Genomic DNA, 23,669 nt, shown 5'->3' with positions numbered 1-23,669 from the left:
ACCGTTTCTCTCACACTGCACTCCAGTAGTTCCGCCCACACACTACTTGCTCATCTGCCCAATATCTGCTTGTGTGGCCTGACCCTTCTCCTACAAGCTGTAAAGCATTCAATCAGCTAAACAGCTAAACACAAGCACCTTCATAAACACATCTCCATCACCTGGTTGTAGTCTGGGAAGTCAGTCCCTCACCTCGCATTCTGGAGACGGTGTGAGAGCGCCACCTGGTGTTAACCTAATAGATTGCATGTTTCTGGGCAGCCTGGAGTTGGCACCATAGGAAGGGGAAGGGGAAAGGCAACATGGCTTCCGGTTCCTTACTTTGTTCATCATGAAACCCAAAGGAGGATATTCCCTCGATGCAAAACGCATCTCTGAGAACTAATGAGGGGCCTGTGTAACAACCCAGGCAAAAGCACAGCCCTGGAAGTTGGGCAGAGACACCTGGGCTCAAAACCTGGTGCAGCCATTTTCAATCTATGCAGCTTTGGTCAAACTATGTTCCTGGATGGTAACTCTGTTTCTCTAATAGTTAAAGAGGAAGTTTAACAGAGAACCTAACTGAGATCAAAGCTGGAACAAGGATGCAATCACAGCAGAAAAACAGCCTCACAGGACCAAGATCTGTGGTGAACTCCAGATCCATCAGCCAGTTATTCCTACCTTGCTAGAGCCAAGGTATTCTCTTTTTTCTAAGACAAATCATTCTCGTTTGCCTCTCTCTGAGAGGTGCAATCAGAAAGATTGGAGGAAGGAGAAACAGAAGGAAGAGGGAAAAGAGGAGAAAAGGGGCAGGGGAGGAGGAGGGGGAGAAGGGGAAGGAGGGGGACGGAGGGGAGAGGGAGGGCAACCACTGGGTCTGGTGGCACATACTTGTCCTGCCAGCTATTTGCAAGGCTGAAGCAGGAGGATCACTGTGGTCACCCTGGCCACCCATGAGTTGAAGATTAGCCTAGGAACATATGGAGACCACACCCCCCAGGCCCCAGGAGAGGAAAAGAGTAAGGTCAAGTAGTAGAAAACAAATGATTGTTACATTAACTTTGCAGTGGCCAATGAGGTTTTGCAAAACAAATAAATTCCATGTAACCAAACTTGAAAAGGTACACAGTGTGACAAGGTTGAAAGCAGTGGGCCTCAGTCTGATGGATTATAACCCAAAACAGGCACAGGAGAAAGAGTTCTGTGTTGGGAGGGGTTTTGTTTTGTTTTTGCTCAACACGACACAAGTTAGAGTCACCTGGTGTCTTTGCTGGTGTTCTGTTGCTGTGAAGAGACACCATGCCCTTATAAAGCCACTCTGATAAAGAAAAACATTTAATTTGGCCTTGATTATAGGTTCAGAGGGTTGGTCCATTACTATGGCATGAAGCACAGTGACATGCAGGCAGATGTGGTGCTGGAAAAGGAGCTGAGAGTTCTACATCTGTGGATTGTCAGGAAGGGAGGGGGGGTGGAGGCTGGGCCTGGCTTTGAGCATCTGAAACCTCAAAGCCTGCCTCCTGTGACACGCTTCCTCTAAAAAGACCAAACCTACTAATGGTGCCACTCCATAGGAGCCTGAGGGAGTAGCAAACCAATGACTGGCCCAACCTGAGACCCAGCACATGGGAGAGAGCCAACCCCTGACACTATTACGAGTACTCTGCTGTGCTCACAGACAGGAGCCTAGCATAACTGTCTTCTGAGAGGCTTCATCCTGCAGCTGATGGAAACAGCTGTGTGATGTTTGACCCACAGCCAAATAATGGGATGAGCTTGGGGCGTTTTGTGGAAAAGTTGGAGGAAGGATTGAGGGACAAGGAGTCAACGGCACTAGCCTCGGCCCATGGGGCTCACAGAGACTGAACCACCAACCAAAAAGCATGCATGGACTGAACCTAGACCCCTACACATAAGTAACAGATGCACAGCATGGTCATCATGTAGGTCCCCCTAACAATAGGAGGAGGGGCTATCTGACTCTGCTGCCTCCCTTTAGATCCCATCTCCCTAGCTGGGCTGCCTTGTCTGGCCTCAGTGCGAGAGGATGTGCTTAGTCCTGCTGTGACCCGAGGGGCTAGGGTGGGTTGGTACCCCACAGGGCCCCCCTTTATCAGAGAAGAAGTGGGGATGGAGGGAGGGGCATGTGGGCAGGAAAGAGAGGGGGAAGGGGGCTGGGATCAGGCTGTAAAGTGATTTTTAAAAACACATAACTGACACAAGAAGAAACCAATCATTCAAGGTATATAAGTTACAAAGACATGTGTTCTCAATTTCACTTTTTTATAGCCAAATAAAATTCAACAAAAAACAAGCCAAATGAACAACAACAACAACAAAACAAAAAACAAAAAAACAAACAAAAAAAAAAACCCACAACAACTGGGAAGAGGGAACCTCAATACTGAAAATGCCCCCATCAAATTGGCCCATGGGAAAGGCTAGCCTATTATGGGTGTACACCTGAACAAGGAATTCTCGGGTCTATAAGAATGCGAACTGAGCAAGCCATGAGGAGTAAGCCAGTAAGCAGCACTTCCCATGGCCTCTGCTTCAGCTCCTGCCCTGACTTCCCTCAACGGACTGTGCCTCAGAATATGTAAGCCAAACAAACCCTTTCCTCCCCCAAGTTGCTTTTGGTCATAGTGTTATGTTGACTGCAGTGTAGAAAGAAAACTTTTGCAGAACTCCATCAGAAAGGTCGAATATAAACAATGTCTGGGTGTTAGAAGACAGTTTTGGAGAACTTCGAATGTTCAATACCTCTTGGCAACCTATGTGGCTCCATGGACGCATCCTCAGTAACTTCTTCATGAGCCTTCCTGTCAGCCAGCCTATTTCCAAAAGTGTCGTCAGGGAAGAATCCTGGCCATGGAAACTAACGCCTGCGTGGAGGTGTTTCCAAAGCATTATTTACCACGAGTAAGAATGAGTCTTCAGAAATAATGCAAGGATGCCTGGAAAAGCCATAAGGCATATCATTATCCAGCTAAAATTACAAATAATGCATACACATCTTTTTATGCACACACAGATATAGTTAAAATAAAAGTATCTCATCTGGGCCGAAAACAACCCTCACAAGAGCCAGACTACTTAACAAAAACCCAGAGCTAGTATGAGATGCCCTCTTTTCGGCTGTCCATGAGAGTTGCTCAAGAGACTCCCAAAACATTGCCTGCTATTGCCGATGCCCTCAGTTGCATCCAGAGGTGGAAGTTGCATCCCTGTTTCTGAAGACACCATGAACTTTGGGCCCAGGACCCAGGGCCCAGGATCTGAGCTGCAACTGAGCTGAATGGTTCCTCCCTGATGACTTGCTCCTGTGGCCTCATGCATGCTCCCATGGGAGGGAAGCAAATCACAGTCCTACTAGCGTGACCCCTGTGAACCACAGCAACCAGCATGGCAAAATACTCCTAAGCGTGCAGTAGTGGCACACATGCCTTGGTGACCAACAGCTCTCTAATTGGCCTTAAAGCCTACCTAACAAGAGGAAAACTGTGCCTGGCTCTGGAGACCCAGTGAACCCACAGCTGCCACTTTATTAAACCAGCATAGTTCCTAACTACATTCTAAATATTTATTCTTATGCCCACCCATAAGTGTAGTTCTTACTCCTCATCAAAGAACCTTCTCTTTGCATCAGTTGGAGACCGTTACAGGAAACCGCGACACCAAAATGCCGAGAAAAAGAGATCATATGGAACCCAGCCCCAGCTGGGATCTACAACACAATCCCTGCACCTACGGGGATCACTGAGGACGACGGGGAAGAGAGGTTGTGAAAGCCAGAGACACAGGAAGTGTGCTGTGGGGTTGTCTCCTAGAAGCCTCCAAGAGGCCACGCCCACAAATTCTCATCAACATGGCTGCCTAAACAGGACCTGAACAAAGACAACACATTTAACATGGGAAACCTCGCGGGGTCTCAATCCTAGACAAAGAACTATGAAAGGTGGGAGCTGATCATTTATCTCCCCTAGGTATGGTTAAAATTCCTTCCCTGGTAGAGACATCAAATGTCTACCTCTCTCCCACAGTCCCAACAACAAATCGCGGCGCCTTCTAATGCAGTGCACTCTAGAACCATCGGGAAACCCATAATTCTGCTGGTGTTAGGAACCGAGACACTGCCCAGGAGAAAAACTACAGTTATGAAGCAGCAACAAAATTAAAGGTATGATAGGTGAAGTGGGGGGACGCAGATCCCAGGACCATCAGAAATATGTTTTCCGATGTTCCAGACCCACATGTTGAGAATCAGTGGCTCTACAGAATCTGTGAACTTATTGGGCTTGCTTACAGAACTACAGGGGTAGGCGTACTCCTCTCCCAACTGGCTGCACCTGGAAAGCCTTACCTAAAAAGAAGAGAGTTCCCCTACTGCATAGATGAAGCCTCTGCTCTTGTCTATCCTAGCTCTTACACTCTGCTATACCCCAGCCTCTGTACACTCTAGCCTGTCCCTCGACCCTGTGAAACATTGCCAGGGGTGGGTGGAGAATGGCTGAAGACCCAGGAGAGCATCTCATGCCCTTCTTGGGGCTTCTGTGGGGGTGCAAACCATCAGCTGTCCCCCTGGGATACTGTTTTGCAGGGGGAGCACAGCCAGACTCCCCGAGATGATAGTTGCTTTGCTCAGAGGGTACCAGGCACCCAGGACACCAGGGGACAGCCTCTCAGTTGGTTACTCAGCACGTACACACAGGCGACATGATCCGGACTTATGGCTGCGTTTATTAACTTAGGAGTTTGTGTCGTGTGTGTGTGTGAGTGCGTGTGTAAACAGCTTTTTGAAGGGAGGACATGCATTTTGAAAACAAAGCAAAGGGGTGCATGGAAGGGGCTGAAGGACGGAAAAGGGGGGGGGAGAAAATAATGTAATTATCCTATTATTTCAAAAACTGATATATACAAAAGTATTATCTACGAAAGTCCCAGGCTCAGAGAACATCGTGGAAGAAAGGGTGGAGAGAATGGAAGGGATGGAGTGGGGTGGAATGCTGTCTTCCGGGCGTGGCACGGCTGTTGCATGCACAGCGGCAGCAACTGTGCATGACCTGTACAAGGCTGGGCCCGTCAACATTCCATCGCCAGGCCCCACCCTTCCCCGAGGAGATCTACAGGCTATGAATGGCCACTGGGAGAGGGAGAGAGATTTTCTCCAGTGGTGTAGTCACTGACAAGTTGCCTGTGACATGTAAAGAATCTCTCACCCACGCACCTGTAAGCAACCCTGGTCGAACTCACTAGGTCATCAAAAGGAAAGACGGAATGAAGGTAGAGGGTGGCCTAGTTAAGAAGAGGCACGGTGACTATTAGGAGAAGAGGGACGGGAACGTGTGGCAAGGGGTGAATAGGCGTATGTGTATGACGCGATGTCACCGTGAAACATGCTACTGCTTGTAACTACCACGTGGAGCTGTGACCCCCACCTCAGGAAAGTACAATGCAAGGCGCCATCTTCTCTGAGTGCTAAGGGTTTTTACACCTGGAGTGGCGAGCAGCATGGTGAGAGGGCAACAACGGTTGATCCAAACCTGGATTTCTGTAAAGTCATTCAGATTTTCAATATCAGTCACACATCACCTAACCGTGGGTAGTCCCCACACACGTATCCTTAGGCAATCTCCTCACCGTGTGAACAGCAAAGAGTGTGTTTACACACAGCTGTGACATGACTAAGTGATGCAATCCTAAGAGAAAATGTGGATCCAGCACATGGGTAATTACAGCATTGCTGTACATATGTATGAGCGTATCTGGTACTGTATACACTTAATAAAGATAATTTGCTATAAGAACAAATGTGTATTCAAATGTTTGTTAAACGCGATATTTTGTTGCTTTTGTTTGTTTGTATTTTTGTTTGTTTGTTTGAGATAGGGTTTCTCTCTGTTGTAGCCCTGGCTGTCTTGGCTCTCAGCAAATTTGTTAATTTTTTTTAAAGAAACATTTCTTTATGTATGAGTGTTTGCTTGAATGTATGTATGTACACCGTGTCCATATCTGGTACCCAAGGAAGTCACAGGAAGGTGTCAGACCTCTGGAACAGGAACTATGGATGACTATGAAGCACCACATGGGTGCTGAGAACCAAACCCAGGTCCTCAGCAAGGGCAGCAAGTACCCTTAATGATGGAACCATCTCTCCAGCCTCAACAATTTATTGTTTTTGTTGTGGGCTGTGTTACATGTTTCATGTAATCCTTGGGCCATTTAAAATAGGCATTCTTTAACAAACCATTTTATAGGCGAGTAAGCTGTGGGCTAGAAGAATCTAGAACCTTTTGGTGAAAGTGGCAGAAAAGGTATTTGAACCTAGCCATGTCAAGTAGAAGTCCACAGATAAGCACACTCCCTCACTGTCTTGTGAACCAAGGGGGCTGCTGGGAGGGCCTGCTAAGTTCCAAGTACAGGCACTGTGTGTCCGTGCTATCTGATGGGTTCCCATAATCCACCTTTACCTTTGCAATCATCTGTCTTCCTAAGGAAGATTGAGATGTGGCTCAGCCATGGCGCCCTGTTCAGTCAGAGCAGAGAGTGAGAAGCTGGCAAGAGTACGGGAGGAAGAGGGAAATGTGCACTATAAAAAGGCAAAGTGGAATGGGGAGGACAGAAATAAATACCCCTCAACAACTGTTGGGTGTCATTAGGACACTCTAGGACAAACACTATTCTCTATGGTTTCCATGAGGTCTCTCCCCAGAGGACTCCTAAGCAAGAAGCTTGGATCTCAGGGTAGCAATGCTGGGAAGTGGCCAGACCTTTAGGAAGTGGGACCCAGGAGAAGGTTGTTAGATCTCTGGCATTATCAGCATCAGAACGGGTTAATGTGGTTCTCATGGGGCCTGGCTAATTCCTGCTAGTATAAGTGTTATAAAGACACCACCACCCTGGGCCGTGTTTTCTGGCGTCTGATTTGTCATGGAGCTCCTGCACCCTCCCACCACTGTGATGTCATCCACCATAAGGCCCGTACCAGACCCGAACAAATGCTAGTGGACCCCCAGAATTGTTAGTCAAATAAACTTGTGTGTGTGTGTGTGTGTGTGTGTGTGTGTGTGTGTCCTAGTGATAGGTCTTAAACCCAGGCACTGTCATTCCATTTTTATAGATTATGACATTCATTAAATAAGAAACTCAAAACAAGCTACATGTACGGCCCTGCCTACCCAGCAGAGAAAGTACCATTCTGAGGCACACACTCTCCACTCCTGGGGGCCTTAGCCTGGGCTGCCTTTCTGAATGTGGGAGACAGAGGAGACTGGGGTGGGGGACCCCCTACACTAGGTTTTGGGGACCTAAGGTTCAGAAGAGTAACACAGAGCTAGTGGGAGACAGCAGCCCAGCGCCCCACTAATTGTCCCCCTTTTCGGTGTTCAGTTAAGGACTCAGAAGAAACCAATCTTTATGCCTTTTCATGGCTACAATTCTACAAATTCTCAAAGCAGCCAGCAAGCCGGCCTTTGTTGGGTTCCTAGGCAATGCAGACGCTACATCTCAGCACTGAGCAGAGACAGAAAGCGCTCGGCCATTCAAAGGAGAGCTGAACAAGAGCCTTGTTCTCCCAAGTCCTGGAGTCCTGGCAGTTTCAGGCTCACTTTTAATCTCCAGAAGAAACATCGTGCATGCACGTGCACGCGCGCACGCGCACACGCACACACACCCTTCGTCCTCTACAGCACAGCACTGCTCCTGTGAGCTCTGGAGCTGCTGATGGAAGGACTTCATGAATGACTGAGCAGTCCCTGTTTTCATTCTAGTAGAAGCCTCTTGACTTTGGGGACCTCAAGCTCCTAGTTTTTCTTTAAGAGATGAACACATTCAGACATGTGCTTATGCGCACACACACACTAATATATATTAATATGTCATAGTATGGTGGAGAGTGCTTAGGAAGACACATGATGTCAACCTTTGACACCTAAGTGTACATGCACACATACACAAACATGCATACACACAGAGAAAAGAGAAGATTAAAAAAAAGAAATTAAATGTTCGTCTCTGGAGCGAGCCTCTGCGGACGATGGCATCGCCTCAGCAGTTTGCTCTGTTAGACATGGAATCCACTCACTGATGAACCACATCCATAAACATTTCTTCTCTCCTAACCCAGAATCCTTGCCTTGCTGCCTTGGAAATTCCTCTGAATTTATTTATCAGCTTGGTTCTCTATCTTGCAGATACAATGGAAAGTATTGTCCCCAAATTAGCAATCTTCCAGTTAGTTGCTGGACCAGACCTCTGACTCAGCGGGGTCTTTAACTGTCTTTGGTGTGGCTTTCTCCTTCACCCTGGAAGGGGCAATGTGTGGGTTTATCTTCCCTGCAGGACAAATTACCACGTCCCCAGTGTGGGGATGGCAAGCACCTTGGTCAGAGTTTACTTTATCTCGTTTTAAATAGTGAATATCTAAGAAGAGTTGGGAGAGTGCGGGAAAGGAGTTCCCAGTCACTCTTGGTGACAAGTTGGTAGAAACATTGCCGATGGCCACACTTAGTCAAAAGTTTTTACATATATAATCTGACCCAGAATCCCTGCCTCTACCGTGCTACACGTACATATCTAACATGATACATGAATAGCCATTGCAAAGTTGCAGTAACGAGACTGATGGCACCTAGCAGAGTGCCATCGAATCACCAAGGGGTGAATCCGTCCAATGGGAAATTATTCAGCCACTAAATGTGAGAAAGATTTGATACTGAGACCTGGACAGATGCTTCAGGTGTGTGGGCAAGGTACAGAATCCTGATAGAAAAAAAAAATGGATGGATTAATCAGACAGAGCAGTAAAGACAAAAGTCGGAGATATTTTTGAGTCACTTCTTCCAGTGTCCGAGTGCCAATTACAACATCTTGAGATCAGCCACAATGAGAGAATTTATTCACAGAAATGGAGAAAGGTGACAAATGGGAGAAGCTGCTTTGTCCCGGAAGCCAGGTGTGCCCATGTTCAAGCTCGGCTCAGGACAATGCATAAAGGCACATGTGTTGATGAAAATGGGAAAGAAAGCCAACCAGGATAAATGAGTGGCCACAGAGAGCAAGAGCAGGGTGTAGCCACTTAGAACCACATGGCCAAGACTGAGGAAGATGACCCAGTGGGAAGCAAACGGCCAGTCCCTGCTCTTCCTACCTTACATAGAGACTCATCGTGAATTGAGATAGAGCACAAATGCTTAGGAGTGGAACTGTACTGAGTCTCAGACTTGGAGGATTGAAGAAGGAAGATGCACCAATTCTATCAGCAAATGCTTCCGAAGTAAATCACCCTCAACATGCCAGGCTAACAAGGCATCCTGATCTCACTATAGAAGTTGCCTCTTCAAGGCTAGAACTCTGAGCCACACATGGCAACGCCCAGGAGGAAAAGCCATGGCCAAGCTGCAAAGGGTCGGCAATTCCACTTTCCTTTTGTATTTCTTTCTTTTAAAAGAAATAAAAAACAAAAACAAAACAAAACACTAGGTTGAGGGCTGGAGAGGTGGCTCAGTGGTTAAGAGCACTGCCTGCTCCAGGGGAATCCACATTCACACAGGAGGTGGGAGGGTTGCGGGGGTAGGGAGTGTCATGAACATCTGTAACTCCAATTTCAGAGGATCCAACACCCTCATCTGGCCTCCATGGGCACTGCACACATGTGGTACACACGTGCATGCCAGTAAAACATTCATAAATTTAAAAAAACACACACTAAGTTCAATATGGGATATACACACTTAATTTTAAAATTCAGAATTAAAAACATAAGAGACAATCCCAGAGTCAAAGGCCACTTTCATTTCAAAGCTATCCTGCACTTCACAGTGAAATAATTTTTTTTAAGGGAACAAAAATAACCATAAGACACTAAGATACACTGTGAGATAAATGGTCTCTCCCCGCCCCCACCTCTCCCTCGCCCTGGCATCTGTTTCTTATGCATTTGTCAGCTCCCCAGGGCACAGACAAGCAAACATGGTAGCCATGTTATAGCCTTTCTTCTTCTGATGTAATCTGGCACACTGTGTAGAATGTTCTACGGCTTGGTTTTCGCCTCTCTCTTCAGATCCCTCGGAGACTCTTCCATATCAGAACCTGACCGTCACGCTTACCGTTTTTGTTTGCGACCCCACGCTTCCCTTCCTGCGGACTAACATGTCCTGTTCTACCACACCTCTCCCCGTGGCCACTTTCACCTCCTACATTCTACTGTAGAGAACAGCTTGAACCGCCATCGTTTCGGTTAAGCAAAAATGTCGGAGCCGCTGGGCGTGGTGGCGCACGCCTTTAATCCCAGCACTCGGGAGGCAGAGGCAAGCGGATCGCGGTGAGTTCGAGGCCAGCCTGGTCTACAAAGCGATTCTAGGATAGCCAAGGCTACACAGAGAAACCGTGTCTTGAAAAACAAAAAAACAAAAAATCAAAAACAAAACAAAACAACAACAAAATGTCGGAGCCTATAAGAGCTTTTCAAGTCAACCCACACTCCTCACTTCTACACCCTGCTTCTAGAGAGGGCAATGGGCTGTAGCCTAGACTCCCAAATCACCATAACCATTGTGCCAGGCAGATCCATCATCTCTCAGACTCCTCCTGCAATACTCCACCCCTCAGCCCACTCCTTGGACCTCAACTTTGCACCTAAGTGGTGCTCCACCCAGTAGGAGGTTAGTAAACACTGCTTAGGAGCCATTCTTTCCCGTCAGGCAGCAGACATGTTCGATTTAACCAGCAGGTGGCGCTATTTTCCATCTCTGCGCAGCTAAGACCTCTCTAGTTCTCACAGGGGGCCCTTGTGCAGAGAAACACTGGAGGGTGGGGTGTGGCTCTAAAGACGACTTAATTTATAAGATGACCACAACGCTCTCTGAATGCTCCTCCCCATATCCTGAAGCCACAACTACGGTTTTCCCTCTGTCCTGTTTAGCGTGTAGCAGTGTCTCTCTTGTTTTCTTGTATATTTAGAGACAGAATACTTAGCCTCTGGTTTGCTGGTCCCTTAGACAGCTGACTTCACCTGTCTGAGCTTCCTCTACCTTCTCTGTACGATGTGGAATGTGATTTCCCACCTTGTAGAGTTAATGAGAGGGCTATATGGGATTTCTCGTGCACTAGGCGCCACCAAAGTGCTCGGAAGTAATCAGTTACTGCCTGTGGCGTGGAATGTGCGCTCAGTGTCTGTGCCTCACCCCTGAAGGCTTCCCTAAGTAGACGCGAGTCCTCTGCAGTGTTTTACCCATGGCAACCCATCCCTGTTCTCCCTGTACCTCTCACCATGCCTGGCCTCTTTCAAGTCCCAGCTTCAGCACTTCCCTTCAGCTTTCTTTCCTGCTTCCCCCCAGCTACAGGCAGCCGGGGGTCTCTCCCTGGCAGGTCCTACCCACACTGGCCCCTGTTTATTTAGCAATCACTCCCATCTGCCATCTGTCTGTGATGCACTTAGGAATCACTCTGTAACTGCCTGGGGGTCAACAGAAAGTAAGTGTGCTGCACGGGGGCCACACTGGTAGCCTTCCAAGTTGAGCTCTGCTTCCTAGGAAGACCGCCAGACATGTGGGGATACCAGTACCCCTCCCACCGGCCAGCCCTCAGCTTCCCCATTGCAGGGGCTCAGCAACACTTGTGGAAATGACCGTATGCTCTGGGCACAACCCACTCAGAAGCACACAGCCTTACACTTGGAGAACCGAGACACGCATGCAGCATCTGCTGCCCCCTTCCTCCAGGGTTTTCTTTAAGCCCAAAAGGTTGGGCTATACCATGGAAGGTTGCAATGTTAACATTTAAGATACATTCTAATCAGTGTCTACCTCTGAGCAGCTCTTAAGTGGAAACACTGTTGCAGACATGGGACCTCGCTTGACAGGTGTGCTGCTGAGTGGCTCTCTGTCTGCCCTCAGATTCAGACACAGAATCTCAGCAGCCAAGTCGGCCTGCCTCCGTGCTCCGTTGCTTCCCACCATGACTGTAATGGACTAAACCTCTGAAACTGTGAGCCAGCCCCAATTAAAAGCTTGCTTTTCTAAGAGTTGCCGTGGTCATGGTGTCTCTTCACAGCCACAGAACACTGACAAAGACGGATTGTCTCAGTGAAAACGGAAACGCCAGATCGCTCAATTCTCACTAGAAATACAAGAACAGAGACCAACTCCAAAACTCAGCAATGTTCTTGGTGGAACCAAGTCCTAGTCCTTCCCTGAAGAACCTACCTCCACAGATGGGAACAGTGCCCTCCCACACAGCCCAGCCCCAGCTAACCTTGCTCCTACCTCAGCTCTGCTAGTGGCTGGTTCCGAACCTATGAACATGGGATTTAACCTTCTGCTTCCTACCTCCTCATATTTAGGAGGCAGGAAAAGGGCTGAAGAGATGGCCTTGCTTTTAAAGAGGATCAGTGTCCAGTTCCCAGCAGCCATGTCGGGTGGTTCCCAAACACCTGTAACTCCAGGTCTAGGGCATCCAGCGCCCTCTCCTGGCCTACTCTGGTACCTATACTCATGAACACATACCCCACATAGACACACAGTCTTAGGGTTTCTATTGCTTCCATGAAACACATGCCCAAAAAGCTAGCTGGGGAGGAAAGGGGTTATTTGGCTTACACTTCCACATCACGGCCCATTATTGAAGAAAATCAGGACAGGAACTCACTCAGGGCAGTGAACCTGGAGGCAGGAGCTGATGCAGAGACCATGGAGGGGTGCTGCTGACTGGCTTACTCCCTATGGTTTGCCCAGTCTGCTTTCTTATAGAACCCAGGACCACCAGTCCATGGATGGCTGCACCCACACTGAGCTAGACCCCTCTCTATCAATCAATAATTAAGAAAATGCCTTACAGGCATCCAACAGCCAGATCTTATGGAGGCATTTTCTCAATTGATGTTCCTTCCTTTCAGATAACATTAGCTTGTATCTAGTTGACATAAAACTAGGCAGCGTGCATACACACACACACACACACACACACACACACACACACACACACACACACACAATTAAAAATGAATCTTAAATGGCAGACCAAAAGATGTAATTTCCAAGCTTGTGTATGAGGACATAGTTCCCTCAGAAATGGCACTCCTATCAATATGGGAGATGGTGATGGTGATGATGGTGATGATGATGATGGTGGTGGTGGTGATGGTGATGATGATATGACAGTGACAAGGCTACGGCATCAAGTCGAGGGTCTGACACTGAGCATCCTGGACCAGCACTTATGTCAGTGGACATGCAAAACATGCATGCTAAAGCAATAAGGAAGCCTGCGTCGACTTAGAAATATTTCCATTTTTCTTTTTTCTTATTATTTTAAGATTATTTGTTTATTATTATATATACACAGTGTTCTGCTGCATCTACACCTGCAGGCCAAAAGAGAGCATTAGATCACATTCTAGATGGTTGTGAGCCACCATGTGGCTGCTGGGAATTGAATCCAGAGCCTCTGGAAGAGCACTCAGTGCCCTTATCCTCTGAGCCATCTCTCCAGCCCCCAGGTTTCCATTTTTCTAAACATATTTTTGCCTAGTCTTCAAGTCAATAGAAAAGCTGATCCTACTGGGTTCCCATGACCCCACCCCCTCACTCCAGATGCAGGAGAGCCTCCTCCCAGGTCTCTCACACTAGACACTCGCTTGCTTAGTGGGAACAGGTGTTGTGGTAAGAAGCTTGTGGCTTTGAGCTGTGAGGAGCTGGGTGTTATCACCCAGGCAACTCCCCCTCCCCTCTCCCTCAGAGCCCGCAAAGGTGGCTGAGGGTGTCTAGGGCTGGGTATCATGTGCCAGGGCCTTGGAACAGCTTGATGATATCCTACCTATGACCTCTGGAGTAATCTGAGAAGGTGAGAGTGTCACCAGGACTTTCAATCTGTTCTTGCCCAGCTCCTCCAGCCAGCAGGGGTAATTAGGGACTCCTCCCTCTGTGATTGTGGCACCTCCTTTCCCATCCCACCCTCTCTATCCCCTAGAGATATACTACCACAGAGTGGGTGATTAGAACCCACCCAGCAAGCCCTCTCCCAGCAGGGACTGAGCACCCAGCCAAGTTGGGGTTGTGACACCAATCTGTGGACAAACTCTCAGGTTACAGAGGTGGGGCAATCCCCAAGAAGTGGTATAGCTTAGACACGCCCATGCCCTCCTCGCAGTGTGAGGAAGGGCGGCTGCATGTGCATATATGTATGCACACACGAACCTCACTCACACGTGAGCAACAGTGGCTGTGCATAATATTTATTCTTTTCTGGTGTACCCTTTGAGCAGGCACTGTGCCAGGGGCTGAGGGCACAAAAGGGGAGAGGAAAAGAAGGTCTCCTCCATGGGGAGACATGAACGTGCCTTCTTTGCTTAATCAATATTCCCTCTAGAGGGAATCTGGGTGCCACCCCACAGATACTGTCTCCCCACCACTGGCTGTCATTGCTACTTTTAATGCAGGTCATGTTTGGAACTCTGGGGCTTTTCTACTGCGTCTAGAAACACTCTCTCTCTCTCTCTCTCTCTCTCTCTCTCTCTCTCTCTCTCTGTGTGTGTGTGCGCGTGTGTGTGTGTGTGTGTGTGTGTGTGTGTGTGTGTGTGTGTGTGTATTGTGTCATGGTGGTAAGGAAAGGTGCAGTTAGAAAATAAATAATGTGTTTTTCTGTTTGTCTACAACATGGCTAAAATTCTTTCTGAGTAAGAGGCCTGAACAACATCTATCCCTCTTCCTCCTCCTCCTCTTCCTCCCTGTTTTTGTTGTTGTTTGTTTGTTTGTTTTTCCAAGACATGGTTTCTCTATGTAACAGCCTTGGCTGTCCTGGACTCTCTTTGCAGACCCATCTGGCTTCGGATTCACAGAAATCCACCTGCCTCTGCCTCCGGAGTGCTGGGATTAAAGGCGACAGTGTGTACCGCTGTACCTGGCTTCTATCCCCACTTCTAAGGTCTTAACAAACTGAGGAAGAATTCTACCAAAGTTCATTCTGAGGAACCAAAGAGTTTAGCTTGTTTAGTGAGCATCAGTGAGAGATGCTCACCGATGCTCAGCAAGGAAGCGTAAGGGTGTGGGAACTCTCCCCTTCCAAACAGAAGTCTCTGTCCAGCAGGAATGACGGTCTTCCCACAGCCACATAAGTGGAGCTCCCTCCCCTAGTCTTCCCAGGCCTAGCCAGTCCCCAAGGCCACATGCAATTACAGCAGAATTGCCTACAGCAGGTGGGTGGGAGTGACTGGATACTCAGGTGAGGGTCTTATGGCCCTCCCGCCTCTCTAATTGAGGGCGTATAAGCGGCCAACAAGCCCATCTGAGACAATCCTTTTGTAAAAGAAGTACAGCTGAAGTCCCTAGGATGCCCATTGCTTGGCTCAGAGGGCAGTCACACACCACACACCCCAGGGTGGCTCCCTTCCCTCACACTCCCCAGGGACTTGCCCCACTTGCCTGGATTTGTCTTGTGACTTCCCGCCTCTTTCCAGCTCCCACCTGCCTGAGACCCAGGCTGCTTGTCAAAAGGTCCCTGCTTCTCTTTACTCAGAAAACTCTGTCTATCATGGCCCCAATTAGCATCAGGGACATAGTGAAAAGAATTCTAAGCATTGTTGCTATGTGTGCATTTCACCCAGAATCGCACCTCCTCTGTCCTGAGGCAGGGGCAATGGCCACCCAACTCAGCCTGTTCCCCTCCCCACCCCCCAGTACGACAATGTGGAAATGCACCCACTCACGAGCCTCCAGGGTCAGGCAGTACTCAGCCCATCCAGGACTGCGTCCTCCTCCCCCCACACACCCCCAGCAAGGGGCAGTCCTCCCTCCAGCCCCTGCCCCTACCTCCTCTTCTGATGCAAAGCAGACATATGGCTCATCTCCATCTTTGGGGGAGGTTCTGTCTAAAGTCGTCCCAAAGATTCAGATTGTATGACAAATCACGTTCTAGACTATCGTGGCGAGAAAGCGGCCAGGCATTTGCATCATTACCCCCAGACAACAGCTTTATTAGGCTGAAAGGGAGGTTTGCCCCAGCGCAAGCGCCGCCACTGACCTGGGCCCCTCTCCTTTCCATTGTCTGTGGGCGCCACGGCTCGCGTCTTCATACCATATGGTCCATTTGAGCACCCCACACTGCCTTCCTGGGGAAACAGGCATATTGAGAAACACGAGGGTAAACAGAGGCCTGCCCCTTGAGTCCAAGGACGAACTTGCCACGGAGTGGGGTAGACCTAAGAAGACGGGAACCAGGGGTCTCAGGGAGGCTTGTGGACACTTCTGTTGTATTTGGAAGCTCCTAACAGGTCCCTGGACTCCAAGCATTTCTCCCCCGTCCCCCCTCCCAAAAAAAAAAAAAAAAAAAAAAAACGATTTAGTAGATCTGACAGGCTGAAGGCTGAGGCCCTGGTTCTCTTCTCTAAGACCCGAAAACCTGAAAACCAGGTTATCCCTTCGGGAAGATTCAGGACTGTAGTTTAAGGGGGATTGTGGAAGGAAAACCAGGAGACCTACTTCCTGTTCCTAGCTCTTTGAACAGGCAGCCTCCAAGCAGCCTCTGGGACCCGATTTCCCCAAGAGGAAGGAGTCTTACCGAGCCCAGTACAGAGAACTTAAAGCCATCAGAGGGCACTCTGCGGGGGCCCGGGGCGGGGGAACGACAAACTTTGGGATCCAGAAACCCGGACAAGGACCGAGCCTGACGTTCCTTCAAGGAAGAAAGTACAGCCACTACCGGTGCGGTGCTGGGTAAGGCCGGCCAGCCCGGCGGATTAGGGCCAGGATTAACATTTTCAACTCCGCCAGGCTCCCTGACTCAAAGATCTAGCTCGCTAATCGTATTACTATCCCTCGGATTATTGCCTTACTCGCGGCAGAACAGACTCTAAAATCAAATTGATTAAAGTCCCCTCCTGTTTTCTCTTATCTCCTTTGGTGTGTGGGGAGGGACCTCGGCTTCCGAAGGAGCGGACTTTGAAAGTCAGATCTGACTGATTACTCTCCTTCCCCCTCCTCTTTCCACGCCAGGCTACGGTGAGAAAAGGAGCGACACAGTTCCTTTAGTCCCGCCCATGCCAGCTCCTAATTCCCGGTCATTTATCCCATATTAAAACTTCTTTAAGTAAGAATGGACCAGCATCAGCACCTGCTATGCAAATGCGGCCAAATCCAGCAGGGCCGCGGGGAGTGCGGCCATTCAGCGCTCCCGGCGCCGCGCGGCCCTTCGAATGCAGAAGCGCGAGTCAGACAGATTGCTGGGGAGGGGGGACAGGGCGGGGTGGGGCGGGGCGGAGCTGCGGGAGGGGCGGGCTAGCGGGAGACCCTCAACGTACCTTTCCCTTGAGGCCTTCTTTCCTGGCACTGTTTTCCACCTACCTTCACTGTTTTCTCGGACTGACGCCCTATCTTAACGCCATGGTCCTTATGCCCGGGTGTCCCCGGAATTCATCCTTGAGCTCCATCCTAAGGCTAATCTGCCTCTCTGGTGCTGGCATGGGGTGGCCGCGCCCTCCATGGGACAGGAGTAAGGCAAGGTCGCCTCTGGCTCCCAGCCGGCGCCAGGGTCCCGGCAGCACGCTCCCCACCGCAGCCAGCGCGAAGGAGGCCGTGCGATAGGCTAACAAGGATTAGCATGTTGGGGCCCATTGAAGCCCGCCCGGTCCTCACGTGGCTAGAGCCACGTCTCAGTCGGGTCTCGTGCGGCCTTAATCCGCTCACGAGAGGAGCCGGGTCGCCCGCACTGTGTCCGGGTGCTTGGCCCGCACTGCGGCCGCGTGCTTGACCCCGTGCTGGGTCAGCTTGCGCGTTCCCGCCTGACTGCCCCCAGGGCCAGAGCGTGGGAAGAACTGTAGCGCGAGGGTCAACGACGCAAAGCTGGGGGTGGGGGTGGGGGAACCCCTTTCCTCCAGCCTCCAATCTTTATTTGTGTCTCCATAAAAGAGATGGAGAAACGCCGGCTCTCTGGGGGCGCCCAGCGACAGCGAGGACCCCAAGACATTCAAAGCGATAAATACACACTTGCGCTGCCCGCTCGCTCAGTCCCTTGGGGGCATAGAAAATGAGGCGCTTCCCTCCCTCCCTTTAACTGGAGGGGAGTACCAATAATTCATGTATGTTTTAATTCTTCATCGCCCCTAGGTAGTCTGGGAAAACTAGAAGAAAAGAAAATGACGGAAAGTTATGGTAAAACTTGAGTTGCTGCTGAAGGCGCTTTCTTTGCCCCTGCTGCGAGAGTTTGAATACCCAGAATGGCCCTGGACTGTAACAAACAAAAAGAATGAAGAAGACAAAAGGTTTCCAGAAAAAGGTTTAGCTAGAAGACAAGGCTAGCGAAACTGAAAGGAGGGGGGAAAAAGCATTTACAACGGGACAATAAGTGTACTAATCGCTTTGATATATTATACAAGCCCAAAGACCCAAAACATTGTGTAATTATTTATAAATGACTTCTCCACTCCTGTGCATAATGCAGAGGAAAGAATAAAACCGCGGGCTACTCTCTAAACTATTTCTAAATAGACCTGGTTCAAAAGGAGGCAGAAGTGTTTGAAATAAAATAATTAATGGTGGATTTTATGGTTGTCTCATTAAAACATTTTAATTACTGCAAACAAAATGCAATTGTGTTTGGAACCTAACATGAGGTTAGGTAGCCCAGTGTTAAGCTAGTGACGGAGGGGAGCGCCTCAGTTTCAGACCTTAGTTTTGAATTCTTTGCATAAGCCATTGGAGTACATTTCGTGATGACCTCCTCGGCACACATCTTTGCGCATGTTCCCACACTGGACCCACAGGCATCCAGTGTTGTTGATATTTCTTTCCTTTCCACAATGAAGATGCTATTAAGAATTACAAACACACAAAGCAGATTAAAAATAAAATGCAGCAAAATGAATTCTGGCCTTAGTGACTTGACTTCCAGTGGCAGGTATAGCCTGAATTGGAGAACTAACCCTGCTGACAACAGCATATGGGGCTGTAGGTTTTTCTTACTTTTCTCTAAATCTAGAAGACGTAGTTTCAAGAAATCTTCCAGGACAAAAACTTCAAGGCTCTGCTAGCAGTTCCGGCTTGAGGATTCCTGACCTCTGGCAGCCAGTATCTGATGATTCCAAGCCTCCCAGCAGAGGGGGTAGTCACCTCAGCCCCTCCCTCTCCGCTTCTGGACCTGAAGCCTTGTGGCCCTCACAAACCAGCACATCCCTTACATTCTCAACCCCATGCCACCCACCCCCACTCTTCTTTCTTCCCCCACTCTCCTTTGGGCACAAAAAAGACATTGTTTTCCCCTAGATTGGCCCAAATCACAAACATCAAACTTTGGACCATCCCAAGCACTTATTGTCCGCCTGCACAGCAGCAGAGACTTGGCAGTCCCACTGCAGCTTGAAAACCTCTTGCAGAAAGTGTTTCTCTAGCTAGCAAGTTCTCCCGCACTATTTGGGAGGCATTTTTTGCACTAGAATGAAGTAGATTTGCATCAGGGCTGCCATTGACCCACAGTCATCTCACACTTGTGCATATTGTATACAACGAAACACGCCAATCCACAATGCCAGGGAATCTTCACGCAGACGACTCCGAGGTGGCGAATGCATACAGACGGCACTGTATTGAGCAGGGCAGGGGCCGAGGAGGCCTCCATGGATTTCAGGAAACCATGGATAATTTGCCATTTTCCTTGCTCTGTCACTGAAAGACCCCTCTGTTTCCCCCCTCCTGCCTCGTTTTCCCCCTCCATTTTACACCCCCTTCCACAACTGTCATGGGTCATCAATAAAGAAAATAGGGAATTGTTTCCCCGTTTGCAGCCCCACCCTGCTGCTCTTCTGTGGAAACACAACTGCTTGTCTGCAGTGTACTTAATCAGAGGGAAGGACCCACTGTGTCTGACGCTGTCCTCCCAGGCCTTCCTCTTGAGGCAAGGCACCTTTTTGGCCTTTTATTCCTAAAAAGATTTTTAACTCCTCCCCCCCCCCCCAAGTGTCACTCACAAAACCAATGCCACCCTCCCCCGCCCCCAGGTAGCTGCAGAAACAGAACAAAGATTGGAGTGAGGCAGCCTTCTTTAGAAATGGTGGCTATCTCCACCACTCCACTTCCTATAGAATTCACAGGCAAGGCTGCACCCGAGATCACCATTGCTGACAATCCCATACCTCAGTATAGCACACCGCTATGTCCCAAGCCCCAGACAGCCTTAGGCAGCAGGGCCATTTTCCTGGCACGATTGGGAGTCCATGTATATATATATATATATATATATATATATATATATATATATATCTTGGGATTAATGTTTTATCAGATTAATTAGAGGTGATGAGGAATAATGAAATGCAGTGGTGTTACTCCCCATGTACAATCAGATGATCACCCCCAAACTTGTAATTTCAGAGCAACAACCTACCACCCTGGTTGCTAGCAAGGGAGCTTTGAAAGATTGTTTGTTCAGTGTCAGACTTAAGTGTTTCTAAAGGAGGTGGGCAAGTGTCCCAGAGACCACTTGGCTCGGCATTGCCTCTTCCAACAAGGGCTGCAAGGCTGTGGATACTGACTCCAAGTGAAGTCATACTTCATTGACGTCATCGAGGCACTGACCGAGTTGAGGGACATGCCCCCCCTACAGACAGCAGTCTGGTTCCAGTCCTGGAACTGATCCTATAAGCACTATAGTTTGTTGTCATTTTAAAATCCTGAAGCTTGCCTTGTGAGCAGATGGTTTTTGTTTAGGTGTTGAACCCATTCATTTTTATGCATAACTGTTTATAATTTACCACCACTTTCCTCCTAATCTGTTCTTTCTCCATGAAAAATAAAATCAAAGATGTCTAGAGACCCCAGATGCCTTCCCCACCCTGACAGCTCCCCTCTCTGTCTCTTATTGTAGAAATCCTGTTTCATCATTACTTAAGTTGATCTCAGGAAGGTCTTCTCCACAAGGAAGGAAAACTGCCTCCTTGCCTCCCCTTTGAAGGCCTGAGTCTGGTGTCTAGAACTGCCTAGACTTAGGTATGTGTACCTGTGATCTTTCCCTCACACCACCCACCAGAAACCCTGGCACAGCTCTGAGTCTTTTAAGAATCTGTTGTACCTACTCTTAACCTCCCAGAAGATTGGCAGCTGGATATGTCACACATCAGGTGGCCAGAGCACCTGGTGCACCCTTGCCACCTGGACACCTGCTGTGGTTGGACCTTTTGTGTGCCCATATCTCATCCTATTGTTCTCTGGGAATGGGAGTATTCACAGATGTGCTCCTGGGCTGAGTGAGATTTAGATGGCAGGAGAAACCTACGCCTCCCTAGCAGGAATATATCCCCTTATAGAAGAAGCAAGCCATTTTTCTCTGGGTTGTCATGTCCCATTCTCAGGGCCAGCTCTATTACCCTCAGAGGATCTTATAGGAGGGCCTTTGAGTTGCACCCCCATCCTAACAAAAAGCACCCAGTGGGCACCACTCCTCTACAGAGGAAGCAGCTGCTACAGGAGCAGGAAGTGCAAGCTGGAGGTGTCCATGTTGTCAAGCCAATCGTAGTCATGCTGTAAAGGTGGGCAAGAGTATGAGAAAGCCTAGATCCACTACTAGCTCATAATGGGCCACATGCACATGAAAACATTTCCTCACTGGTCTATACCATGCAGGGCACATGGCTTTCTGGGTGGCAAACAGGCTATTGCACTTATAGCCAAAAGCATATGGTTGCTTCCCATCTCTTCAGCCAGTGTCCTTGATCAGTGAACATGGAACAAATGAAAACAATAGTCCTGCTCAGAAAGAAGACAGGAAAAAGAAGGCCTACCACAGCTGTCTGTCTTCTTCCCACAGAAGGCCCATCCAGATGTGTCTCTATAGTCATTCTATCCCTGCCCCACCCCCACTTAGGTTGTCTGTTTACATCTGACCCTTCTCTCCCCGTACTCTCAAGCCTGACTCTGCAGCCATCTCTGACAGCCCCTTTCCCTTTAGGAAGTGTTCTTCAGCTCTGCTCCTTAAGGATGCTCTCACCACCATGAGGCAGATGCTCATGGCTGCCCTCGCAGGCAGCAGCTGTCTCCCCTCCCCAGGACCACAGGCCTGCCTGACACTCTTCAGAGACCTGGCCCAGGCTAGCCAGCAACGGGTGCACAGAATGTATCTGCCAGTTGGCTGCGACAGAAAAGCATAAGACGGGATTGAAAAGCACTAGCTGTGGGTCACACGGGGTAACCTGGGGAAAAGACCTCCTCATCTCATACCTCAGTTGTGTGTGTATGAGGTACAGGGGTTGAATGAACAACCCACATAGGTCCTATTAGCAGTGAACCTCCACCAAACAATAATTAGGAGTCAGTGCCTCCCTTAGCCAGTCACCCCCAACCCCAGGCTTAACATAACATCCAGCCCAGATCAAGCCATCCATTTGTCTAGGTTGCCTCCAATGAACCGAGTGCAGGGTTCTAGCTTTGGCAATGGTCCTGCTTTGCTGGCTAAGCCACAGACACTAACCTGGCAAATGGAAGCCCAGAAGCCTCACTTGGAAGACTGTTTGAACAGTCCTGAGAAAGCTGAAGAGTAAGCCTAGAAGACAAATAGGGAGGGGAAAAAAATGGCCACAGGGCATGGCAGGCCTGGTGGGCTCAAGTTTAAATTGCATGGCCTAATCGTCAAATGGAGCAGCAGAGTGAGTTCTCCTGCTCTAGAACCCTCCAGCAGGAAGGTACTTCAAGAGGCAGGCAACTCGAGTCTTGCTAGAGGTCTAGTCCAATGATGCTGACAGGCTCCCAAAGCCTCAGAAGGTGACCTTAGCTGAAGTAGGAGTTCTGGAAGATGCAAAGGAAGTAAGGACCTGGAGTCAACCTCGACACACAAGGCAGAGGCAGAGATGCATAGTTGCAGGTATGAATTAGTGGCAAGGACATCCGGGAGCCACAAGAAACTGGAAAAGGCTAAGGCCACTGGCACCTTGGTTTTGGACTTCTGGGATTCCACGCCTCAGAAGGCCAATCTTCTGTGGATTTAATGCACCCACTTTGTGGCAATTTCTATGGAAGCCCAGAGAAACAGCCACACAGGGCCCAGAACCGTCAAAAGATCCAGATGATGTTGGTGTACTTGGGGCCACCAGAGGCAGTCCCAGGGACAGAAAGAGGCAGTGATGCTTGCACAGCTCCCAGCAGCCCTCAGGCTCCCGAGATGCCCCAGGATCTGTCAACAATTACTCTTTCTTGCATAATCTGACTAGAGCCGCTTCCTGTCCTTTCTCACAAAACTCTTCCTCAAGCCCTTATCTATAACTGTGTCCTAGCTTTCTGCATAGATCTACACTAGCTGCTGCAGAGGAAAGGAGACGCTGGGCAGGGACTAGCCATCGGCAAAGAGGCCTTGCCTTTCACCACCAAGGCGCTGTGCTGGTGTCTCAGACAGAGCCTCCTCTGAGGACAGCAGGCCAGGCACGGGGCCTGAGGCCACCACTAGGGATATCATGGAGGAGAGGGACCTCCCGTGCTCCTTTTGTTTTTAATACCCAGCCCCACAATCCAAGCTTGCTCCTTAATGAACATTCCCTCTCACGTGCAGAGGAGAGCCTGCCTGGGGCTCTGTTGCTTCCTAGCAAACAGAGAAGTAAGTAAGTCTTGACCTGCAGAATGAAGACGTTCTGTTGGAATAGGCAAGTTTATAACCAAGTGGGCAGAAGAGGTGCGGACGGAATTCCAGTGTGTGCTTGCTGCCCTCTGTGGGATATCTCG

General features: G+C 49.1%; 1 long non-coding RNA gene across 2 annotated transcripts in view; it reads right to left on the bottom strand.

The window, feature by feature from the left end:
• Nucleotides 1–2,546: 2,546 nt before the first annotated feature.
• The window catches only part of LOC127212403 (uncharacterized), a 106,764-nt gene continuing 85,641 nt past the window's right edge, over nucleotides 2,547–23,669 (bottom strand). Inside the window, exons 1-3 of one of the 2 annotated variants that reach the window (XR_007833543.1) lie at nucleotides 17,316–17,631; nucleotides 15,997–16,084; nucleotides 2,547–2,939 (exon numbers count right to left, since the gene is read on the bottom strand). This is a non-coding gene — a long non-coding RNA (uncharacterized LOC127212403). Of the gene's footprint in view, nucleotides 2,940–15,996; nucleotides 16,085–17,315; nucleotides 17,632–23,669 lie in introns of those variants that run through there. The other variant, XR_007833544.1, reaches the window with a different exon arrangement.

This window comes from Acomys russatus, chromosome 3 (genome assembly GCF_903995435.1).
Source record: "Acomys russatus chromosome 3, mAcoRus1.1, whole genome shotgun sequence".
Lineage (NCBI taxonomy): Eukaryota > Metazoa > Chordata > Mammalia > Rodentia > Muridae > Acomys > Acomys russatus.
Note: the sequence above shows the minus strand (reverse complement) of the source record. Positions and strands in the feature narration are given on the sequence as shown.